We start from the raw sequence: 23,556 nt of genomic DNA, 5'->3' as shown, positions 1-23,556 counted from the left end.
CCATGATTGTTTCTTCCTTGACTTTTTTTGGTAGGTGATTTAACATATCCAAGTCATCTCTGATATGACTACCGATATGTTTAAGGTAGGGTTTCAGGAGGATGTCCATAAATAGACTTAATCTGTGTGTTTCTCAGGTTGGGCCAGCTACAATGGGTCGTAGTTTTAGGTCCCCCGGGTTAGGTGTGTGTATGTATATCTTTGGTCATTTTTTAATGGTTTCATTTATAATTTGGCTTTTATGTATTTTTGGCAGACCATAGAAGAGGCTAGGCTTGCATTTAAAGTTTGTTAGAAAGTCAATCTCTTTGGTTGTTAGTTCCTTTTCATGGGTTTTAATTAGTGAATACAGAGTTTTCATTATTTTTTGCGGGGTGTAGTTGGTGATTTTTTCATAATGTTGATTGTCATCAAGCAAGGAAATTACAAGATTTCTATAGTATAATGTATCCATTATTACAACTGCACTTCCTTTGTCTGCTTCCTTAATGGTTATATCTTCATCATTTTTGAATTTCTATCAGTTCCTTCCATTGTGCAGTGCTAAAATTTGAGTTAACTGTCTGTTTATGTATAGTATGGTAGGGAAAGTTCTCAATGTGGCTGCAGAACTCGTCAAGATCTTTATTTCTTCCTCTGTGTGGGATGTGTTCACTTTTGTTCTTGACTAGTGATTCATCTTCAGTATTGAAACTGGTTGATGCTTCTGTTAGTCTTAATTTTCTGCAGAATTCTGTTATATTATCCTTGATTTCATTTTGGTTGGCTCTGCGTGGGGTTGGCGTAAATTTGAGCCCTTTTGAGAGGATCTCAATTTTTATGTTAGAGAGAGGTTTGGTTGAAAGGTTTATTATCTTCGGTTTTTCCTTATTACTAGGTTCCAGCCTGTGTCCTGGTGTCTCTGGTCCCGGGCTAAAAAATGTTGGGTATAATTTTGTTTGTATGAGTTGTCTGTGAGGTTGTGTGATATTGGTTCGGGGGAACGGTGGTATTGTTGCCTCCGATTGTTGTGTGTGTGTGGGAATCTATGGTTGTTTTCGTTTGTGGTGTGTGTAAAATTTCTGTATGTGATATATTTTTGTTTCGAATTGCTTGTATGTGGGATGTTGCTTGACTTAGTGTTTTTTTGCGTTTGTCTTGTGTTCGGTGGGGACCAGTAATTTTGGTTCATGGGGTAGTAGCGACTTGTGTATGGTGTGTTTCTTATTCTAGTGTTATTTTGTGCTGTTATGTGGTGGTTAGGTCTGGTATTAGGATGTTGTTGGCGTGTTCTGTTCTTGGTGTAATCTATTTCATAAATGCGTTGTCTGTCAGCTTGTTCCCTGTTAAGTCTTGTGTGGTTCGAAAATGTTGGTTGTGGGTGATTTCTGTTTCTAGTGTATGGAGGATAGTTGGGGGTGGTTTGTGGGTTGTTCGGTTTTTCTTTTTTATTTCTTGTTATTTTCTTTAGAAAGGGATTATCTGTACCCAATTCATTTTTGAAAATTGACTCATATCTTTGGAAGAAATCGTTGCTTTTTTCCCAGCATGGGAGAGAATTTCTTTCTTCCTTTTCACAGATTTCTTTCCAATGATTTATGGTATTTTCGAGGAAACATTTGGAATACAAACCTGCACAATAGAAAACTCGCCTTCTGGAACATGATAAACAATTCCAACAAAGCAGATATATACGAGGGATGGATGAACTCAACACCAATTATCCTCCCACGCAAATTCCAGATCAAAATAATACCCAACGAACCTGACGGACAGAGAACTATTAGGGAAAGGTCAGCTCTATTCAATTTTAAATCAGAAATAGAATTACTAAAACTTAGGGCCTCCACTAATGAGGAAAAATATAAAAACATCGACGAGGAGATGCATAGTGAAATACAGAAACGAACCGAGGGACAACCCCTCGAAAATACCATAAATCATTGGAAAGAAATCTGTGAAAAGGAAGAAAGAAATTCTCTCCTACGCTGGGAAAAAAGCAACGATTAGTTGCTAGTCCAAATTTTCTAACAAACCTAAAAAAAAAATCTAATTATTTCAAAGCTAAACACGCCGGTAGCTGTTGTTAATGGAATTTTAACTATTCGGTTTGAAAACCCCGTAAAACTAAATATTTTTTACCACATCTAATTTTACTTCTATACACTTTCAGAAAAATAGAAGAAAACTTATGGCTGCAAAAAGGGACCAACTCTGTAAAATTATTTAACGTTTTAGGCCCAAAGGATTTAAGGATGGCAAGAGATTCCCTTACACACAACTTACGCTTGTTAATATTAACTCTGAAATAAGGGTCCCTCGATATAACAGACCATTCAAGAGAATAACTTTTATTATTCCTCTTTAAGCCATGCATATAAGAGGCAAGTGTAGCGGAGTTACAATATTTTTCGCTCGAAAACTAATTCATGTGGGCCCTGTATCTAGCCTTAAAATTTACAGTACTGTCTGTATAAAACCTATCCAAATTACCATCCTCTTTAACAACGCATTTATACGTAACATTAGTAGTCAGACAGAATCCATCAATGGGACATAATCCAGGGTTTCTACAATTACCGTATTTAGCAGAGCCACCCTATCCCTATTACTAATACTAACATTACTTATCTGGCTTCCCGCGTTCTTTTCTTCACATATATCATTACGGGTGGTCGATAAAACCGGTGGGAGCAAATGGTTTGTAGCGCTAACCTTAGGGGTATTAACGCTTACTTGCCCATTACCAGGGTTTCCAACTGAAGAATACTTCCAGTGCACTTGCCCATTTAATTTGCTTCTATTAATATATGCAATAATGGAGGCCAAAGTTTGCATTACCGAGTAAGAAAATTTGATGGAGGATTTATTACAGATGCAGTAGTATTTATGATTCTTTGGGAAGTTCTTCAGAATCCTAAAAAACAACTTCAGATTCTAAAAGAAAAAAGTGAGGTGGGGGGGGGGGCAATCCATATGAATTCCTGTATTCAAGAACGTGAGCTCTTGGTTTTACTCATCTCCTCACTAACACTATTTCACTTCCAATATCTATTCCTAACATCTTTATATACGTATCTAGTGAGGGCGCGTGGCTTAGGGGTTAGGGCATTCGGCTCATGATCGTAAGGTTGTGAGTTCGATTCCCGGCGACGCGTTGTGTCCTTGAGCAAGACACTTTATTTCACGTTGCTCCAGTCCACTCAGCTGGCAAAAATGAGTTGTACTTGTATTTCAAAGGGTCAGCCTTGTCACTCTCTGTGTCACGCTGATTATCCCCGAGAACTACGTTAAGGGTACACGTGTCTGTGGAATGCTCAGCCATTTGCACGTTAATTTCACGAACAAGCTGTTCCGTTGATCGTATCAGCTGGGACCCTCGTCGTCGTAACCGGCGGAGTCTTTTAAAATATACGTATCTGACAGAGGGCTTATATTGTTTGCAATCAAATAATGCATTGCGTTTCTTTCGAATTTCCGTGACATGGTCAGGTGGCGGACCAGCCATTTCGCTCCTGGACTCTAACATATCATGATTTTTATGAATTGAACTTTTTTGGCGTACTCTTTTGTTTGAGGGGAGTAAGAAAATTTTTTTTAGTCGATTGATATTTTATTTTATTGTATTTAGATTTTTAGTAGCATGACACGCTTTAGAATTTCAAGACGATTGTGCTTATCTTTTTGATAGGCCGTTGTATATATCTGTATTTTTATTCGCATATATATTTTTTACTTTCTGTGTTTTTTTGTATATGTATACATTATATGTTCAAGAACCATGGTGATATTTATATATGATCAAATGCTTGGAGGTATGGTGTTATATATAAAGTCGTTGACTCGAATTTGATGTTTTTCCATGACCAATGTTTCTTTATTCCTGTCTCCATTGCATTGGAGCACTTCTTTTTTGCAGTCCTATAAACCATTTTGTTTCCATAAAAAGAGACAAAAATTATTTCTTGTCATATATATACATACATACATGCATACATACATACATACATACATACATACATACATACATACATACATACATACATACATTCAAATAAGATAAGCAACATATATATTTTAGGATAGCAAGTAATATTATCATTATATACGTGTACACATATGCAAAAAATGAGTACCTCTGTATGTAAATATATGTATGTATGTATGAATGTATGTATGTATGTATGTATGTATGTATGTATGTATGTATGTATGTATGTATGTATGTATGTATGTATGTATGTATGTATGCATGTATGTATGTATGTATATATATGACAAGAAATAATTTTTGTCTCTTTTTATGGAAACAAAATGGTTTATAGGACTGCAAAAAAGAAGTGCTCAAATGTAATGTATATATATGTATATTTTACCTGCAATAAATATATTCAAATAAAAACTATGGTACGAATGACAAAATCCAAAAGGAAAATTTGCAAATGATACGAATGATAAAAATTACAAAACTCACCATTCATATGACCTGCACCCTTTCACCTTACTATTCTTATGCCTCTCTCTCTTCCAACTTCGTTTGAACCTTTGAACCTTTAGAACCTTCTAGAATCTTCTACATCCAACCATTTTGACGTCACTCCTTATAAAGGAATATTTTAAGGAGACAGTCATTATCGCTATGGGCTCCGTGTGAGCAATCATCTAAAAGTTTTTGTGCATTTTGATGTTGACATAAGTTCCTTGCTTTTCCTGATGAGAAAGCGGCATAATGTACTCCTCATTCCTTCGCAATTAGGAATATGCAGCCTTCGAAACATATGTCGAAAATAAAGGAATTTTGTTAATTCGTCGTTCAACTCCAATCTTTCATATATATATATATATATATATATATATTATATAAAAGGGCTTAGTAAAATAAATTACTTTGCCGCATACTGAACTCATTAGAAATAGCAGCTAAAAAAAACTTTTTTAAAACTATTTCTAATACTTAAAGAAAACCTCTCTCATATAGTGTTTGCTCAATTCAACTCACGCAAATATGGGGGTAGAGACATTAAAAAATCAAGTGCAAAGGTTATTTGAGAACGTACGTTTCAAGATTAATCAACACGACACTTCTAACATCAGCTCAGAACTCCCTGGTTTGGATTTGAAAACACTGAAAGTGGGAGCATACCCTCTCGGCTTCCCTCCGCTTCCGAAGATCTGCTCGTAACTAACAGTGCCAACAAACTCAAAATGCAAGCGAAAATTTCTCTGCTCTCCCCTTTCCACCAGCGTGGGTTAAAATCAGTAAACACTATGCTTTTTTCGGTAAAATCCGCGGCATTATATAGAAGAGAGATGAATTATAATTTCACACAATTGAGGGTAAAATTAATTAATTAATCAATTTCACCAAGTATTCAGTATGCAAAGGGACCATTTAAGGCGAATTCAATTATTACATTATATAAAAGGGCTTAGTAAATAAATTACTTTGCCGCATACTGAACTCATTAGAAATAGCAGCTAAAAAAAACTTTTTTAAAACTATTTCTAATACTTAAAGAAAACCTCTCTCATATAGTGTTTGCTCAATTCAACTCACGCAAATATGGGGGTAGACATTAAAAAATCAAGTGCAAAGGTTATTTGAGAACGTACGTTTCAAGATTAGTCAACACGACACTTCTATCATCATCAGCTCAGAACTCCCTGGTTTGGATTTGAAAACACTGAAAGTGGGAGCATACCCTCTCGGCTTCCTCTCGCTTTCCGAAGATCTGCTCGTAACTAACAGTGCCAACAAACTCAAAAATGCAAGCGAAGAATTTCTGCTCTCCCTTCCTTTCCACCAGCGTGGGTTAAAATCAGTAAACACTATGCTTTTTTCGGTAAAATCCGCGGCATTATATATAGAGAGAGATGAATTATAATTTCAACAATTGAGGGTAAAATTAATTAATTAATCAATTTCACCAAGTATTCAGTATGCAAAGGGACCATTTAAGGCGAATTCAAATTATTACATTATATAGAAGTGTCGTGTTGACTAATCTTGAAACGTACGTTCTCAAATAACCTTTGCACTTGATTTTTTAATGTCTCTACCCCCATATTTGCGTGAGTTGAATTGAGCAAACACTATATGAGAGAGGTTTTCTTTAAGTATTAGAAATAGTTTTAAAAAAGTTTTTTTTTTTAGCTGCTATTTCTAATGAGTTCAGTATGCGGCAAAGTAATTTATTTTACTAAGCCCTTTTATATATAAGTAATAATTTGAATTCGCCTTAAATGGTCCCTTTGCATACTGAATACTTGGTGAAATTGATTAATTAATTAATTTTACCCTCAATTGTTGAAATTATAATTCATCTCTCTCTATATATAATGCCGCGGATTTTCCCGAAAAAAGCATAGTGTTTACTGATTTTAACCCACGCTGGTGGAAAGGGGAGAGCAGAAATTCTTCGCTTGCATTTTTGAGTTTGTTGGCACTGTTAGTTACGAGCAAATCTTCGGAAGCGAGGAAGCCGAGAGGGTATGCTCCCACTTTCAGTGTTTTCAAATCCAAACCAGGGAGTTCTGAGCTGCTGATAGAATTGGTCGTGTTGACTAATCTTGAAACGTACGTTCTCAAATACCTTTGCACTTGATTTTTTAATGTCTCTACCCCCATATTTGCGTGAGTTGAATTGAGCAAACACTATATGAGAGAGGTTTTCTTTAAGTATTGAAATAGTTTTAAAAAAGTTGTTTTTTAGCTGCTATTTCTAATGAGTCAGTAATGCGGCAAAGTAATTTATTTTACTAAGCCCTTTTATATAATGTAATAATTTGAATTCGCCTTAAATGGTCCCTTTGCATACTGAATACTTGGTGAAATTGATTAATTAATTAATTTTACCCTCAATTGTTGAAATATATATATATATATAATATATATATATATATATATAATATATATATATACGTGTGTATCTGTATATATATTGTGTGTGTATATATGTATATATATATATATATATATATATATATATATATATATATATATATATATATATATATATATATATATATATATATATATATAAATATATGTATATTTTACCTGCAATAAATATATTCAAATAAAAACTATGGTACGAATGACAAAATCCAAAAAGAAAACTTACAAATGATTCGAAAGATAAGAATTACAAATTTACAAAGTTACCCTTAAGCTATTTTTACTTTGTAAATTATTAATTTTTATCATTCGTATCATTTGTAAATTTTCTTTTTGCATTTTGTCATTTGTACCATAGTTTTTATTCGAATATATTTATTAGACATTACTTTCATTTTTATTCGAATATATTTATTTGTCATTGCTTTCATTATTATATCATCACAAATATATATTTTATTTTTATCCTTACATATTATTAATCATATATGAATGTTTACAGACATGTCACGTGAGAATTTAGTTTTTGTAAATATTTATTTTTTATTTGTATTTTTTAGTTTTTAGTTTTATTTTTTTTAGTTCTTATTTTTATTAATTTTATTTGAATTAAATTATGGCTCGCACAGTAAGGTCCGGCAAATCTATTTACACATACACATACATATATGTTAAAATAAAAATATAGTGTTTGGTACCGAACTATGATAAAGTTATTTAGAGGCCCGATGATTGGGGTTACATTTTAAGAACGGTTCCTGTAAAACATTGAGTGCTTAAGGAACCGTAAAAGAACCTCAAGAAACACGTGTAGCTGAAATATGAGTAGTAAGTATTAAATTAAATTAAAACTCTTTTATATGGTGTGATGGAGGGGACTACTATCTCTAAATAACATACATATTTCCTCATTGAGAAAAATTCGAACCCCTGTGATGCCGGAATTTTTACTCCGTCGTTGGAGTGAATACAGTTTCAGTTTCTCTACTCTACCCCAGTAGTCAAGGTCTGACATGCCATCTCTTAAAAATATTCCTTTATAAGGAGTGACTCCAAAATGGTTGGATGTAGAAGATTCTAGAAGGTTCTAAAGGTTCAAAGGTTCAAACGAAGTTGGAGGAGAGAGGCATAAGAATAGGAAGGTGAAAGGGTGCAGGTCGTATGAATGGTGAGTTTTGTTATTTTCTTTTGTGAATGAGTGCCTGTGTGTGTGACTGTATATAACTGCATTAATGTGCGTGTGTGTATGTGTGTGCGTGATTGTGTATGTGGATGGGTAGATGTCAGAAAACAGACAGTGGTGAGGTGACATGTTTGTGTCTGTGTGTTTGATGGTGCTTACTATAGATAGAGGGAAAGAGAGGGAGAAAGAGAGGGAAAGAGGAGGGCGAGGTAGAGGGACAAAGGCAACACATACCTCACTGGGTTGGGTAGTAGTTCCTTGAAAGTATTAAAAAAAAAATTTTTGACTATGGGGTGAAATATATAAAAAAGGAGTTATATTAATTAAAATTCAAGGGGTTATCTATATTAATCATTATTCATATGAGTGAAAGGTGTGTTTTTGCCAGTGCATGCACCTGTAGGACCTCTCGACGATTGTATTTATTAAAGGGACTTTGGCGAACAAAATATGAAAAAGTTCGGAATTACAGACGCCACAAAGTTTTCTGCCCTTATCAAACGGAAAGGACACCGACAATATGGAATATTCCAGCTTGAAAGTTGTATTGCTGTCCTTCAGACGCCAAACTAATTTACTTAGTCCCGTGCTGTGTTGTTTTCTCTTATCTCGGAATAAGAGATAAGAGAAAACAACACAGCACGGGACTAAGTAAATTAGTTTGGCGTCAGAAGGACAGAAATACAACTTTCAAGCTGGAATATTTCCATATTGTCGGTGTCCTTTCCGTTTGATAAGGGCAGAAAACTTTGTGGCGTCTGTAATTCCGAACTTTTTCATATTTTGTTCGCCAAAGTCCCTTTAATAAATACAATCGTCGAGAGGTCCTACAGGTGCATGCACTGGCAAAAACACACCTTTCACTCATATGAATAATGATTAATATAGATAACCCCTTGAATTTTAATTAATATAACTCCTTTTTTATATATTTCACCCCATAGTGAAAAATTTTTTTTTAATACTTTCAAGGAACTACTACCCAACCCAGTGAGGTATGTGTTGCCTTTGTCCCTCTACCTCGCCCTCCTCTTTCCCTCTCTTTCTCTCTCTCTTTCCCTCTATCTATAGTAAGCACCATCAAACACACAGACACAAACCTGTCACCTCACCACTGTCTGTTTTCTGACATCTACCCATCCACATACACAATCACGCACACACACACACACACACACACACACACACACACACACATTAATGCAGTTATATACAGTCACACACACAGGCACTCATTCACAAAAGAAAATAACAAAACTCACCATTCATACGACCTGCACCCTTTCACCTTCCTATTCTTATGCCTCTCTCCTCCAACTTCGTTTGAACCTTTGAACCTTTAGAACCTTCTAGAATCTTCTACATCCAACCATTTTGACGTCACTCCTTATAAAGGAATATTTTAAGGAGACACTCATTATCGCTATGGGCTCCGTGTGAGCAATCATCTAAAAGTTTTTTGTGCATTTTGATGTTGACATAAGTTCCTTGCTTTTCCTGATGAGAAAGCGGCATAATGTACTCCCCATTCCTTCGCAATTAGGAATATGCAGCCTTCGAAACATATGTCGAAAATAAAGGAATTTTGTTAATTCGTCGTTCAACTCCATTCTTTCATATATTTATATTTTTAAAATAAACATACACATTTCCACACGAAAGCACGTAATCTATGCCATAGGCACGTAACTTCAACCGTGTTTTTTCTGATGTGAATTTGCTACCCAGGTATCGGTTAATTCGAATTATCCATAATAAGATAATTCATTAAACTACTCAAATATATATATACATATATATACATACATACACACATATATATATATATATATATATATATATATATATATATATACATACATACACACACACACACCCACACACATATATATATATATATATATATATATATATATATATATACACCTATATATATACCTCACACCACGGGTTTTACTGTCATACTCAAATTCAGTATATGACACTCTAATTGTATACATAAGACATCACAATATAGTAATATGTAATACATATCGCCCATCGGATGCTCCAAACTACATAGGTAAGTTTAAATATTGCTTCACAAGAATTAAAGATTTTCTCATGAAACTGGAACACTATATGACCGTATTTCTTATGGGTGATTTCAACTTCTCCAATGTCAAGTGGCCCGAATGCCTTATGCTGACAGGAATGACTCATTGCAGACAAACACAGGTTGAGTTGTCGCTCAACCTCACCAATGCCCTATTCATGGAGTAGGTTGTGCTCAGACCAACTAGGGTGAATAACGTTTTGGATCTCTGTTTCACAAACAATACGGATATCGTTCATTATGCAAAAGTGACGCCGACATTAGCTTGGGATCACAACATAATAGACATGTCTATGTATGGACCAAATGTAGCCAGAGGCATACAGCCTAAAGAAAGCACGCAAAATCTCTCCAATCTGAACATCCACAAAGCAGATTGGAAATCGCTCCAAAAAGAGATCTTTAGACAGGACTGGCCGAAATGTCTCTCCACTCCAGACATTGGCATGAAACTAGAATATTTCATGTCTGTTGTGCAAACCATATGTATAAATGTGTCCCAGAGCACAAAGCCAACACAAAAAGGAACAAAATTCCAAGGGAGAGGAAGATCCTCATGAGACGACGGACGAAGGTTGCAAGTCACTTCAACCAACACTCCAAAAGTTGTGAAAGGTCCCGCCTAAAAACAACATTGATGGAGATTGAAGAAAGCCTGCAACAATCCTATGTGAGGGAGAGAGTAGACAAAGAAGCCTGGGTTATAAAAAGAACATTAAGTCAAACCCAAAGGGCTTTTCATTATGCCGAAGAAGCAGCCTAAGTACGCTGCAAAATAGGACCCCTCTTCGAGAAGGAAGGCTCCCTCACTGATAGTCCAACTAGGATCAGTGAGGTACTGAATGGCCAGTTCAAAAGCGTCTTTACCGCCCCGTTGGAACACAGACAAGTGAACGAACTATTGGATTTCTTGCCGCCTCACCTATAACCAGCGAGGCAGTTACGATGGAATACATCGACATTAGCGAAGAAGATATACTACTAGCCATAGATGAAGTGGACGCAAACTCAACTGCTGGTTCTAATGGTTTGCCAGCAATCCTCCTCAAATCGTGTAAGCGTGTCTTGGCGAAACCAGTACAGATTCTCTTCCAGAGCTTTCTTGCAAACTGAAGGAGGGAATAATATGCCCAATCCATAAAGGAGGAAGTAGAGCAGATGCCAAAAACTATAGGCTTATCTCTCTGACTTCACACATCAGCATTTCTCAGTATGGTCACTAAAGAGTATCATAACAACCTGAGGCAATAATACCACTACTCCCCCGGACCAATCCCATACAATCTCACCGACATCTCATGCAAACAAAATTGCAACCAACATTTTTAGCCCTAGACCAGAGACATCAGGACACAGGTTGGAACCTGGAGATCAGGAAAAACCGAAGGTAATTAACCTCTCAACTGAACCTTTTCAAGCATAAAAATAGACATCCTCTCAAAAGGGTTAAAATTCATCCCAACTCTACGCGGAGCCAACCAAAATGAAGTGAAGGACAGTATAATGGAATTCTGTAGAAACTTAAGACTCACAGAAGCATTAACCAATTACAATACTGAGGATGACTCACTAGTCAAAAACAAAAGTGAACACATCCCCCACAAAGGAAGAAATAAAAATCTTGATGAATTCTGCAACCACATTGAGAACTTTCCCTAATACACCATGCATAAACAGACAGTTAGCTCAAACTTTAGCACTACACAATGAAAGGAACTAACAGAACTTCAAATAATGAAGATATAACGATTAAGGAAGCATATAAAGGAAGTGCAGTTGTAATAATGGATACATTATACTATAGAAATCTAGTAATCTCCATGCTTAATGACAGTCAACATTACAAAAAAATCACAAACTACACCCCTAAAAAATAATGAAAACTCTGTCCTCACTAATTAAAACCTATGGAAAAGAACTGACAACCAAAAAAAAAAAAATTGTCCATCATTTTCCATACAAATGGAAGCGATAAAGTATCTACGTTATCTAACTTTTGGTTCACCAGGAGACTCATCAGTTTTACCTGATTCACTCGTTGACTTAGTTTTGAGTTGAAAGGTATACTCCAGTAACAATTTGCTGTGAACACTGAAATGCCCTACTTCGAGCCAAAAAGAGACGTAAGGTGTTTATAGTCGTTAAATAAAACAAAAGGTTTTCCATGCAACATTTTGTGAAATCTTTTAGCTCCAAACACTAGAGCTAATGTTTCCTTTTCAACTTGACTGCAGTTTCTGGGTTAGTAATAAATCAAATTGCAATAATCCTTTCGCTTCTTCAAATGCTTTGGTGTATGCTGGCGTCCAGTCCCACTTTGTAACTTTCTGAAGTTTAAAGGTTTGCGCAAACGATACATGGAAGGCAGAAACATACTGCAATAGATAAGGAGTCCAAGAAACGACATCCACTTGTTAACATCTAATGGAACTGGCATTTTCAGAATTGTTTCTACGTTTTACTGGCTCTGGTTTATGACCGTCTTTGTTTATAATAAAACCAATATATCTTATTGATATCCTAAAAAAATTGCGTTTGTCCTCTTTTACTTTAAAACCAAATTAATTCTTTTTATGGAAACGGGTGTCCAATAAAATAATTCTTCATTCATTGAACTAGACACAAAAATATCGTCCAGATAAGCTGCAACGCCAGAAATGTCTGCATGGTATCCATTACTTTAAAAAACATAGCTGGAGCCGTTTTCATTCCGAATGACAATTGTTGATATTGGAAAAGAGCTCTGTGAGTATTAATTTTCAGCACTTGTTTTGAATTATCACTATCTTCAATTTGTAAGTAAGCATCAGCCAAATCGATTTTTGCGAAGTAACGACCGCCATTAGGCTTGCTAATAATAGACTAGAGGGTAGAAATGGTCTTCTAAGCCTTTATTTAATCAAATCGAAAAGTCTGTGCAATGCTTTCCTAACCACCACTATCGAATAGTTAACTGGATCCGACCTCATATGAAGCTGATCTATGAGGCCTAAATACTGGCTGTGAATCAGGCTTTAGCAAAAACTTGCTAACACCCCCAACTAATCTTTGAAAACGAGTGAATATTCTTTCTTCAGTAAATGGGTAAAACAGTTAGATGATGCAACTTGGAATGAACTATTGATAGAATCACTCGAAGTATTTGAATGTAAGCAAATAAAGTTCGAAGGTTTATTACATAAGCCCAGTTATGTAATCCAATCTAAATCAAGTAAATTTAAACCATGTCGATTTGTCGTCAAATGTCAAGTCCCATTAAAAAGATTTGAATCAAACTGTACTTTACACTTAACCATACCAATAGTTTTAAATTATCACTTGATGCATTCTCAGCAACGCGTTTTGTCTCAAACTATTTTCGAGCAACCAAGTTGCATTCAAGTTGTGGAAGAAATCAATCTGATATCAGATGCTGAGTTTAACTGTCAGTCAACAGGAGTATCATTTATTGAAACAAATACTTGCGGTCGTTTTGAAAACCCACTTTAAAAGTGGCATAAATAGCATTAACTTGACTTCTTGGTTTGTAACGAGCCAAAAACCTAAAAAGAGACTTTCTTCTTACTTTCCGTGAATGATTAGACATTTTGCTTACCTCCCTTAAATAATTAGGCAAACAAAACCCTTCCTCATGACCAAACTCGTGGTATAATTGACTCTTGTGTTGCTTGTAGGGGCAAAACTTTCTATAGGTCTGGCACTGCAAAATCAGCATAACTGAAGAAGACCAGGATTTCTTTTTCTGTCAATAAGTAATACTTTAGGATTAGTTATCACTTAATCCATTGACTCTTAACTCGTTACCTTGTCACTCGTTTTAGTCATCTTCGAGTCGTGCTTCAAGCTTATTAACTTTTGGCACTCTTCACTGGCTTACAGCACTGTCATTTCTGGTCACAGTTCTAATTGTAATAACGGTTTAGTGCGAATGTCTGCATCCGACAGTGATTGTAGATCAGTAACGACGATTAAACATTTAAACTGATTATGAGCTGAAAAATTCAAATCGAAACGTTCACATTTTAGATTTGCTCTACCTTTCTAGCTGACAAAATCCTTCTGTCTCGGACTTGACAATTCTAAAACAATTGTATTTAATATTCTTTTTTACTCTAGGTACAAGGCCTGAAAGTTTTGAGGAGCGGGGCGTCAGTCGATTAGATCGACCCCGAAAGGATGAAAAGCAAAGTCGACCTCGGCGGAATTTGAACTCAGAATGTAAAGACAGACGAAATACCTATTTCTTTACTACCCACAAGGGGCCAAACACAGTGAGGACAAACAAGGACAGACAAACGGACTAAGTCGATAATATCGACCCAGTGCGCAACTGGTACTTAATTTATCGACCCCGGAAGGAATTTGAACTCAGAACGTAGCTAAGCATTTCGCCCGGCGCGCTAACGTTTCTGCCAGCTCGCCGCCTTACAATTGTATCTGGTTAACAGTAATATGACTTTTGCCTAATCGTCAGGATTCGAAGAGTCAACACAGAAAGGATCTTCGCAAACCATAAATCAAAGGTAATATCAGCAACAGAGTCAAAAATAAACCGGTAATGGAATTTGAAGCTGCTTGAAATTTGTCACTGTTTGAGTTGACAGGTAACTTTTGAGTTAGTAATTCTATAAGGTTAAACTGTACCGCCTCAAATTGTTTCCGCTGACGTTCGAGAATCGTTTCCATTTGCTCAAAAGAAATAACCATTTTATCTCTTAACCTCGTCGCCTCTGTTGTAACTGTAACTGTAATTGTAATTTGAGCCTTGAGTCCTAGACTAATAAAATATAACCCACTAGATTCCAGCGAAAAAAAAAATGAATTCGTAACGCGTTTTACTTGGATAAGAGTTATTATGACAATCAGCAAAAACAAGAATGTCCGTTAGACAAAAACCCGAGCGATAACGCATACATGGAAGTGGGATAGACTTCCAGAGATGCAACAGGTTTAGCTCCAATTGATCTCATCCCTAACAGTCCCACTGAACAACCTTGGTCAAAACCCCTTAAATCTTAAAGTCTTTAATGTAACCTCTACGTATCCCTTCACTGCATACAAGCATGATCAGACAGTTGCAGTGCATATAGATCACGACAAGACCTACAAGCCTTGCATATTTGAATAGAGTTCAAAGGACAGAAAATCCCGATTCAACGATTTGCTTTCCGCGCAGCCACACAATACTCCTAAATTTCAAATACAATTACTATGGAAAATATTTGAGGTAAGTTTTAAAGAGGCCCTTCCAACCCCAGCAGTTCGACCAAATACCAATCGAAGTCCAATTTTGGAAAAAAACCCCAAACATATTGCAGCTTCGATAACAAGTCGCGCTTCTGTTACCTAGGATCATCAGACCGGTTTTTCTATATGTGTTTTTCTAGATAGTGTATCCAATGCATTCATAAGAAAAATACTGCAGGTTAGGGTTCTGATGAGGTTTGACTGCTATTTTAAAGAGGCCAAGCAATTACGTAGCTGTTGTATCATTCACTTCTTGCTCATTGGTCGTTACACGTGTATATAGGATTGAAATTACAACAGTCAATGCATTCATTTTTGTTTTAATGGTAAGATGTCATTTGAAGGCATTTACCTGTTATAGATAGCTGATTGAGCAACTGCGTAAAGGTTTCAATGCTGAACTGAAGTTGTTGTCGTTATGGTTAGTGGTGTGATATTCTTGGCGCTCTTACACTGCTTTTGCTGATGGTTAAAGTATTATTGCTCTTATTTGCGATATATCTTTCATTCTACTCCAGAATTCTTGCTTCAGAACTTCACTCCCACTACCATTTCTTCGAAAATATGTTTCTTTGTTCTTCAGACAAATGGTGCATAGGAAATAATTTTTCTTAAAAAAGGGGAGATATACTATAGAAATCGCGCTTCTCTTAATTTCCTAAACATGCTACAAGCATAATGAAGCATGAAGAGACGACATCCGTTGGATGTAAAATAATATTTTTTTTACAAAATCCGCTCAGTTAAAAGTATATATGAGCTAGCAATAATAATTAGAACTTCTGACATTTGTATAAGTTCTCTCGTCTTGGCAAAGTGTATAATCTATTAACTCAACTCTTTCGATATGAGTGATGGATATTTTATCGGAACTCAGAAGATAAAGAGAAATAAATACATTACGATATTTCCTCCAGCGTTCTGCTGGTTTTATCATTCATTTCTCTGATAATAACAACAGTAATAATTTTGAATATACGCACACAAGTCTAAGTCTTTCGAGGTAAAGATCAATCAATGATACAATACAGTAACTTTACCATTATTTACTTCATCGATGTAGAAAGAATGAAAAGCAATGTCGATGCCGATTTTAAATGAACAAAAGGGAAACCCGCTAAGTATTGCTCCACTGATTTTGTGAAACAATAATAAAAGTAAGACATTGTTACTCAATACTCATAAATCCTATTTTCTATGATATTCACCAATCTATATTTATTATTATACCTTTATATTTATGATTATTAACTCAATGGGAGTTTAGCGATAGCCTGCCTTAATCAAAATCCATATTTATTGGTATACTGTAAAGAATTTTTTAAAGTTTGTATGCTGTTAAGAGAACAGTTTCCGATATTTCTCACCGAGTTCCTTGGAAAGAATACAAAGTTTTTCTTTCTTCTAAGTCCATGAGGGCCTGAAAATAGTGGCTTGACATTTTAGCACAAGGTCAGCAATTTATGAGGAAGGGGTAAGGACTAAATCGACCGCCAGTGCTCAACTGGTATTTATTTTATCTACCCCGAAAAATTGAAAGGCAAAGTCGACCCCGGCAGAATTTAAACTCAGAACATGAAGACAGATTAAATTCCGCTAAGGATTATTTCCCGGCGTGTTAACGATTCTGTCAGCACACCGCCTTAAGAGGATCTGAAAATATTGCAGAAGGACTGGAAAAAAAATTCAAGAATTAGGTACTATAGGAAGGAAGTGGTCAGAAAGAGAGAGAGAGAGAGAGAGAGAGAGAGAGAGAGAGAGAGAGAGAGAGAGAGAGAGAGAGAGAGAGAGAGAGAGAGAGAGGAGAGAGAGAGAGAGAGAGAGAGAGAGAGAGAGAGAGGGAAGGAAAGGTGGATAATTTGGAAGCGAGACGGGTTGGAGATGAAAAGAGAAAAAGAAAGGGAATGAGAAGTCATTAAACGAGCTTATTTACATTCACATGACCCCTGCATTTGGATAAATGTAATGTACGTACATTCACACTCTAGCGTTCGAAGTATATATAACTTTACATATAAGAGATGTAATTAACTTATCTCCATAAACATTATCTTTGTGGAGAGTACAAGAGACCTTACCCAGACAACGTATAGTTAGCCGATTTAAAATAAATACTTACAGGCTACAATCTGTTTCGTTTTAAGCATTGTAACAAAGAGGAGAAATTATGAGATAATTGGTGCAGCATGTAGAGGAAGGTGGGGGGGGGGTAAGAGAGACGAAACGCATGTCAGAAAGTGAGCAGGTGAGGTGAAAGATTGAAAACGGTTATATTCCATAAATGGAGAGTGAGAAAAAATAGAAAAGATAAAAATTAAAATCGCTGTTTCATACTAAATTATACCGTTAGAAGGTATGCAGCTGCGGAATTGTGTGAGAACGACAGACGCGTTTCCTCTTTCTGTTGCCTGCTTAAACGAGATTCATGCTTCGATATACTGGAAACAATGTTTAAAATAATTCACTGTTATCGCGGAAGTTTACTGACTCGGTGTACGCAATTGAAACAGCATTAAATTAAAATCAGGTGAGCGTTTCTGAATGAAACCAGATGAAGAAAGTAAACAAGTTATTGGTCATGAGGTAATAACTTTGTTAGCAGGTTGAGAACGGTTAAATACTAATTAATTTAGAAGAACTTGAAACTGAATTTTATTTAGTTACAATATACTGGTTTCAAATTTTGGCACAAGTCCAGCAATTTCAGAAAAGGGTAAATCGATTATGTCGACCTCAGTGCTCAACTGGTACCTATTTTATCGACCCTGAAAGGATGAGAGTCAAAGTTGACCTCAGCGGAATTTGAACTAAGCATTTTGTTCGACGTGCTGACGATTCTGCTAGCTCGCTACTTTATCTGGTTACAATATATTGCTATGTCTAAAGGCATGATAAAGGTGTCTAGTAGGAGGGAACCTACATATGATTATATAAATAAATAAGATAATGGTGCGAAATTAAACATGCTTAGTGGGTTATAGGAATCTAGAAAAAATATTAGGAAAATAATTGTTTCGGTCTGAGAGATCTAAATATGCTATTTAATAATCAAATTAAAACAAATTAAATTAAATACTGGTAAAATATAAAAGGTTGTATTTCAAGTCTTTGTCATATATCGAATATGAAATAGAGAATGTAATCTTCCATTCAAGTTATTAAGTGAATCTAAAAGTTTCGTAACGGGAAATAATTGCCTTAAATAATAAATAGGGAAAACATTTTTTTTTATCGAAGGACTAGTAAAGGAACGTGAAAGGAAATTCAGAAAAGGTTTGACGTAGGATAAGAAGGGAAGGAGAGGTAATAATGCAACAAAAGGAACTAATGAAATTAGATATTTAAATTGATAAAAAAATAAGTGTATGTATAAAATATATTAAAACATGATTAATATATATACTTTAAAATGGAATTAGAATAAAAAGGTAACATGATGATAATTAAGAACGAATGCGATTAAAAGAATGAGAAAAATTGGGATGAGTTAGCGTAAGACTCAAAAAACGAGGTGACATAGATGAATGAAATCTACACAAATACACAAAGTGTTTGCACGCGCGCGTGTGTGCATGTGAGTGTGTGTATGAGTGTGTGTTTGTGAAAGAGAGAGAGAGAGAGAGAGAGAGAGAAAGAGAGAGAGAGAGAGAGAGAGAAAGAGAGAGAGAGAGAGAGAGAGAGAGAAATAGAGCGGGTGTGTGTGAGAGAAAGAGGGATACTGAGAAAGGTACGTAGAGAAATCACACACTGGGAAGGCCTGACAGACTGAACAGTTTGCCTAATAAGGAAGTAAAAAGTAAGAGGATAGGAAGGTGTTAGTATACACTGTGAAGAGAATGGTAGTAAGAGACCAAAAGAAGAAGAGTCTAATAGATGTCGAGATTGAGTTAGAAATTGCGTTGGAAGGTAAATTAAATTTAGCCAATTTTCTACATACCTGTGGAAATACGCTGAACTAAATCAAAATAAAAATTGTTAGGATAACGATGACTTGCGTATTCAGTCTTAATACGTTTCGGCATATTTGGACCTGATCATGCTAATCACAGTTGTGTATATCACAAGAGAACAATTTCTTCTTTCAGACGAATGTGTCTTCATAACACACTCGATTCATTCGCGTATGTTCGCTCCCCACATCCCTTACGTGTCATAAACTCATATTCGAGTGAAAGAAATCGATTTTCTTTGATGAAACACAACAATCATTAGCGCATTCACGTTCAGATCGGTCGGAACGTATTAAGAACGAACGCGCAAGCCATCGTTTCGTTTCTCGCTGTTCACTGTTCATGACTACTGAAGTGTCTACAATATTCCAAGTAGATGGTCTTTCTGTAATTCTATTCGTTTTGGCATTAAATCCATTATCATTCCCGCTACAAAAATCAAATGGCTGCATGTTAGGTTCTGCAACTGGTAGAGATATTAATGCAACATAATTTCCAAGTGAGTGACCTCAAAAATTTATGCTAAAAATGTTAACAATGTCAAAAGCAGCTGGAATTAATAACAACATTTTCAGCTGACATAGGAATGGAATTTGGTCAAAAGAAATGTTCATACTTGATTGTTGAAAGAGGAAAACCAGTCCTCCGAACCCAAAAACTGTGCATCAATGTTCTTACTACCTCTCCTGCCCCACACAAAGAATGTTACAATAACCCAAGCATTGATGTGACACGAGAAAATGCCAGACTTAGAAAAATATGGCTGTTGGAACAATACTTGCAACAATACAATATCTTACAATGCATTTCAGTAACAGTGCTGATTCTAACATTTGGGGTACTTGACCGGTCTGAAAAAGGAAATCCACTCCATAGACGTTAAAACTCGTAAGATACTGATATTAACTGGAAATTTCCACAGGAATAGTGATATTAACAGTCTCTATCTAAGCAGAAATGGAGTTAGAGACTTGAAATGAGAGCAAACAACCTTCGAATGTTGTATAGTCTCTCTCAGACAGCAATTGCTAAACAACAGTAGCAAAAACGAATACGTGTAGTGCTGACAAGTGAAGAGAACATTATCCTATTTGTCGACAGCGAGCTACTCAGACTATCTTGGTATAAATATAGAGAACGCCCTGTTAATTAATACTTACATAAACATCAGCACAAGGAATATTCACAAGGAATGTTCCCAGCAACAATACCCGGTCATAATAGGCTGGATATAGTTGCTTGGGAAAAATGATGTACCATCATAAAGATGAGCTGCACCACTCACGTGAAGATTTCTTCGAAAATCAGAGAAAGAATATAACTATGCACAACTGCTTCGAAACCTCCAGTTTCTATACCCGAGTTATAAATTCCCATTCATGTGAATAATAATTGGTGCATTTGGTTTTGTGAGAAAATGCATGAATGACAATAAAAAAAAGCTAGGGTTTTCAGAAAAGAAATCAATCAGCTAACTCGCGCATTACAATCTGTGACAGAGTAAAACTAAGCAAAACTTGAATTGTTTTTGTTACCTACATTCGAGCAACGGAGGTTTGTATCTCTGTTGAAAACATATTCTTTCTTGACAGGAAGACTTCAAATACTTAAAACTAAACGGGTATATGCATGCATACATATATAACGAAGCCCAAAATAATTGACAATTTAAAAATTTATTGCGCAATGTGGAAGAAAAATTCTTCGTTCAGACGAACTAAGCTGTCTTGTTATGGAACTTATCTTCCCGAATATGAGTTCATTGCCGAATATGGAATAATTTGACCCCTTTTACCGTTAACAATTCCATAAATTTATGAACTATTCATCTACCTTGCCGTATCTTAAATGTCAAATTGAAGACAAAATTTGAAATATTTCACTGTTCATATATCATAAAATATGATATAAGCAAATTAACTTTGTTACTTGTAAATATTTTGCAGATAATTAGATTTTATCATTACATTAAATCATTTAGAAAAATATTCTGATTTTTTCTTTATATTCAGACATTTAGCAAAGAATATGTGTCTAGACACACACATACGCACAAGTATTTATATATAAAGAGAGAGAGAGAGAGAGAGAGAGAGAGAGAGAGAGAGAGTGAGAGAGAGAGAGAGAGAGAGAGAAAGAGATATATATATAGAGAGAGAGAGAGAAAGAGAGAGAGAGAGAAAGAGAGAGAAAGAGAGAAACTTGGAAGACAATATTACACAAAAGTTCAGAATAAGTCAGAAATGACGTTGCATAAGTAAATTACTTGTCGTAACTGTCAATTGAAAGACAGTAATTTAGTTTCAGCTCTTATGATTTTTCAGTCATCATTTCATGGGTACATTCGTTAACAGCATACAACAAAGTGACCTACATACTCTCTTACACTCATTCTATACAATTTGTCGAAATACATGTAGCTACTACATACACACGATTATATTTACATATATATACATATTTGCATGCATGAATACATACATACATACATACATACATACATACATACATACATACATACATACATACATACATACATACATACATACATACACAGGGACACTGGGATATGTAACACACTGTTTAAATACCAATCTTGAGAAATTAGGCTTCTGAAAACCAGAAAGGAGAAAGCTAATTCGAAGACTACAGATCCAGTCCATCACTGGAACTGTAAAATCAGTAAAACTTTCCAGAAGTTTATCATTTAAATATATATGACCATGTCTAGATATGCAACTATATGCATGAGAATACATACATAAAACAAAACATGCAACTCTGAACATATGTATACATTCATATGAAAATACTCTCCCACTTTTCTGGGCATGTATTTAAAGTTATCAGACAAGGAGTGCTGTTAAAGGACCTGCTCTCCAACTCTTATGATGCTATCAGTCTCATGCATTCAAATTTTGTCAAGGGATGCGCTTTGACACTTGGTGGTTAATAGACGTTACCGAAGGGATATGATGCGACATTCAAAGGCATTTTGGATCGATGTTAAGCCTCTTTCGCCTTGTTTTCATTTTAGGTAGTGGCGGTCTGCGTCAGTGTTGATATGAAAATTGTGTGCTGGTTACTATTTTTCGGGTTTTCACCTCAATGGCTCGGATCTCATCAAACGTCCAAATGTTGGTATGAGTACTGACACTGCAAACACATTGTGGGCTATTGCTTTATTGAATGCAGAGAGTTCTGAGTTACAAATTTTCTTTATTCAACTGTAATATTCTTTGTGACACGTGTTTTGTTACAAGTGCCATATAAGATATGTTTCCATGTTTGTATGTATGTATGTCCATTATTCAGTTTATTTTAAGATTTCTTGCGAATAGAGAAAGAACCAGTCTCTAACCTAGATCCAAGGCTCCTTCATTGGAATTTCAACACCACCAGCAGCGTATCTTTGTTTATATGTATGTATGTATGTATGTATGTATGTATGTATGTATGTATGTATGTATGTATGTATGTATGTATGTATGTATGTATGTATGCATGCATGTATGAATGCATGTATGTATGTATATATGTATGCATGTATGTATGTGCAGATTTGTATGTTTTATATATGTATTCTCATGCATAAAGCTGCATATCTAGACATGCTAATATATATTTGAATGATAAACTTCTGGAAAGTTTTACAGATTTTTACTGTTCCAGTGATGGATTAAATCGGTAGTCTTCGAATTAGCTTTCTCCTTTCTGGCCTTGTGAAGCCTAATTTATCAAGACTGGTATTTAGGCAGTGTGTTACATATCTCAGGTTCCCAATAATTACGGGTATAAACTGAACTTGTAATCTGGATAGAGTAATTGCAGTTTTCTCAATAGTTCAGAATATGTTAAGCCTGTTGTGCTTACATTTTATTGAGGTTTTCACTGGTACATTCCACCAGTATTCCTTTTTATTTTGAGTGGCTATGGTTTCTACAATATTGTGGTTTCTTATTTCTTTGTCCTCAGGATTATCCTTCCGACGGATTTCATTATAGAGTGTCCTAGCTACAACGTCATATCTGATCAGTAGATAATACCGTGATGACATTTTCGGGCATTGCTTATGATGTGGGTGATATCTTCAATGTGAACTCCACAAAGTCTGCATCGGTTGTCACACTTTACGGCTTTACCTGCATCTTTATCCTTTTTGTGCATGAGGTACTTGGTTGAAATTTCCCCGTTCCTGGATTGC

At 35.5% G+C, this 23,556-nt stretch overlaps 1 protein-coding gene across 1 annotated transcript in view; it reads right to left on the bottom strand.

Moving 5' to 3' along the window:
* LOC115209476 (protein FAM167B) overlaps window positions 1–19,420 on the bottom strand; it is an 87,218-nt gene extending 67,798 nt beyond the window's left edge. Inside the window, exon 1 of the mRNA XM_029777900.2 lies at window positions 19,340–19,420. The gene's annotated coding sequence lies outside the window, so the exon portion shown is untranslated. The remainder of the gene's footprint in view (window positions 1–19,339) is intronic.
* Between the last annotated feature and the right edge of the window lie 4,136 nt (window positions 19,421–23,556).

This window comes from Octopus sinensis, linkage group LG3 (assembly GCF_006345805.1).
Source record: "Octopus sinensis linkage group LG3, ASM634580v1, whole genome shotgun sequence".
NCBI lineage: Eukaryota > Metazoa > Mollusca > Cephalopoda > Octopoda > Octopodidae > Octopus > Octopus sinensis.
This window is presented reverse-complemented; position numbering and strand designations above follow the sequence as displayed.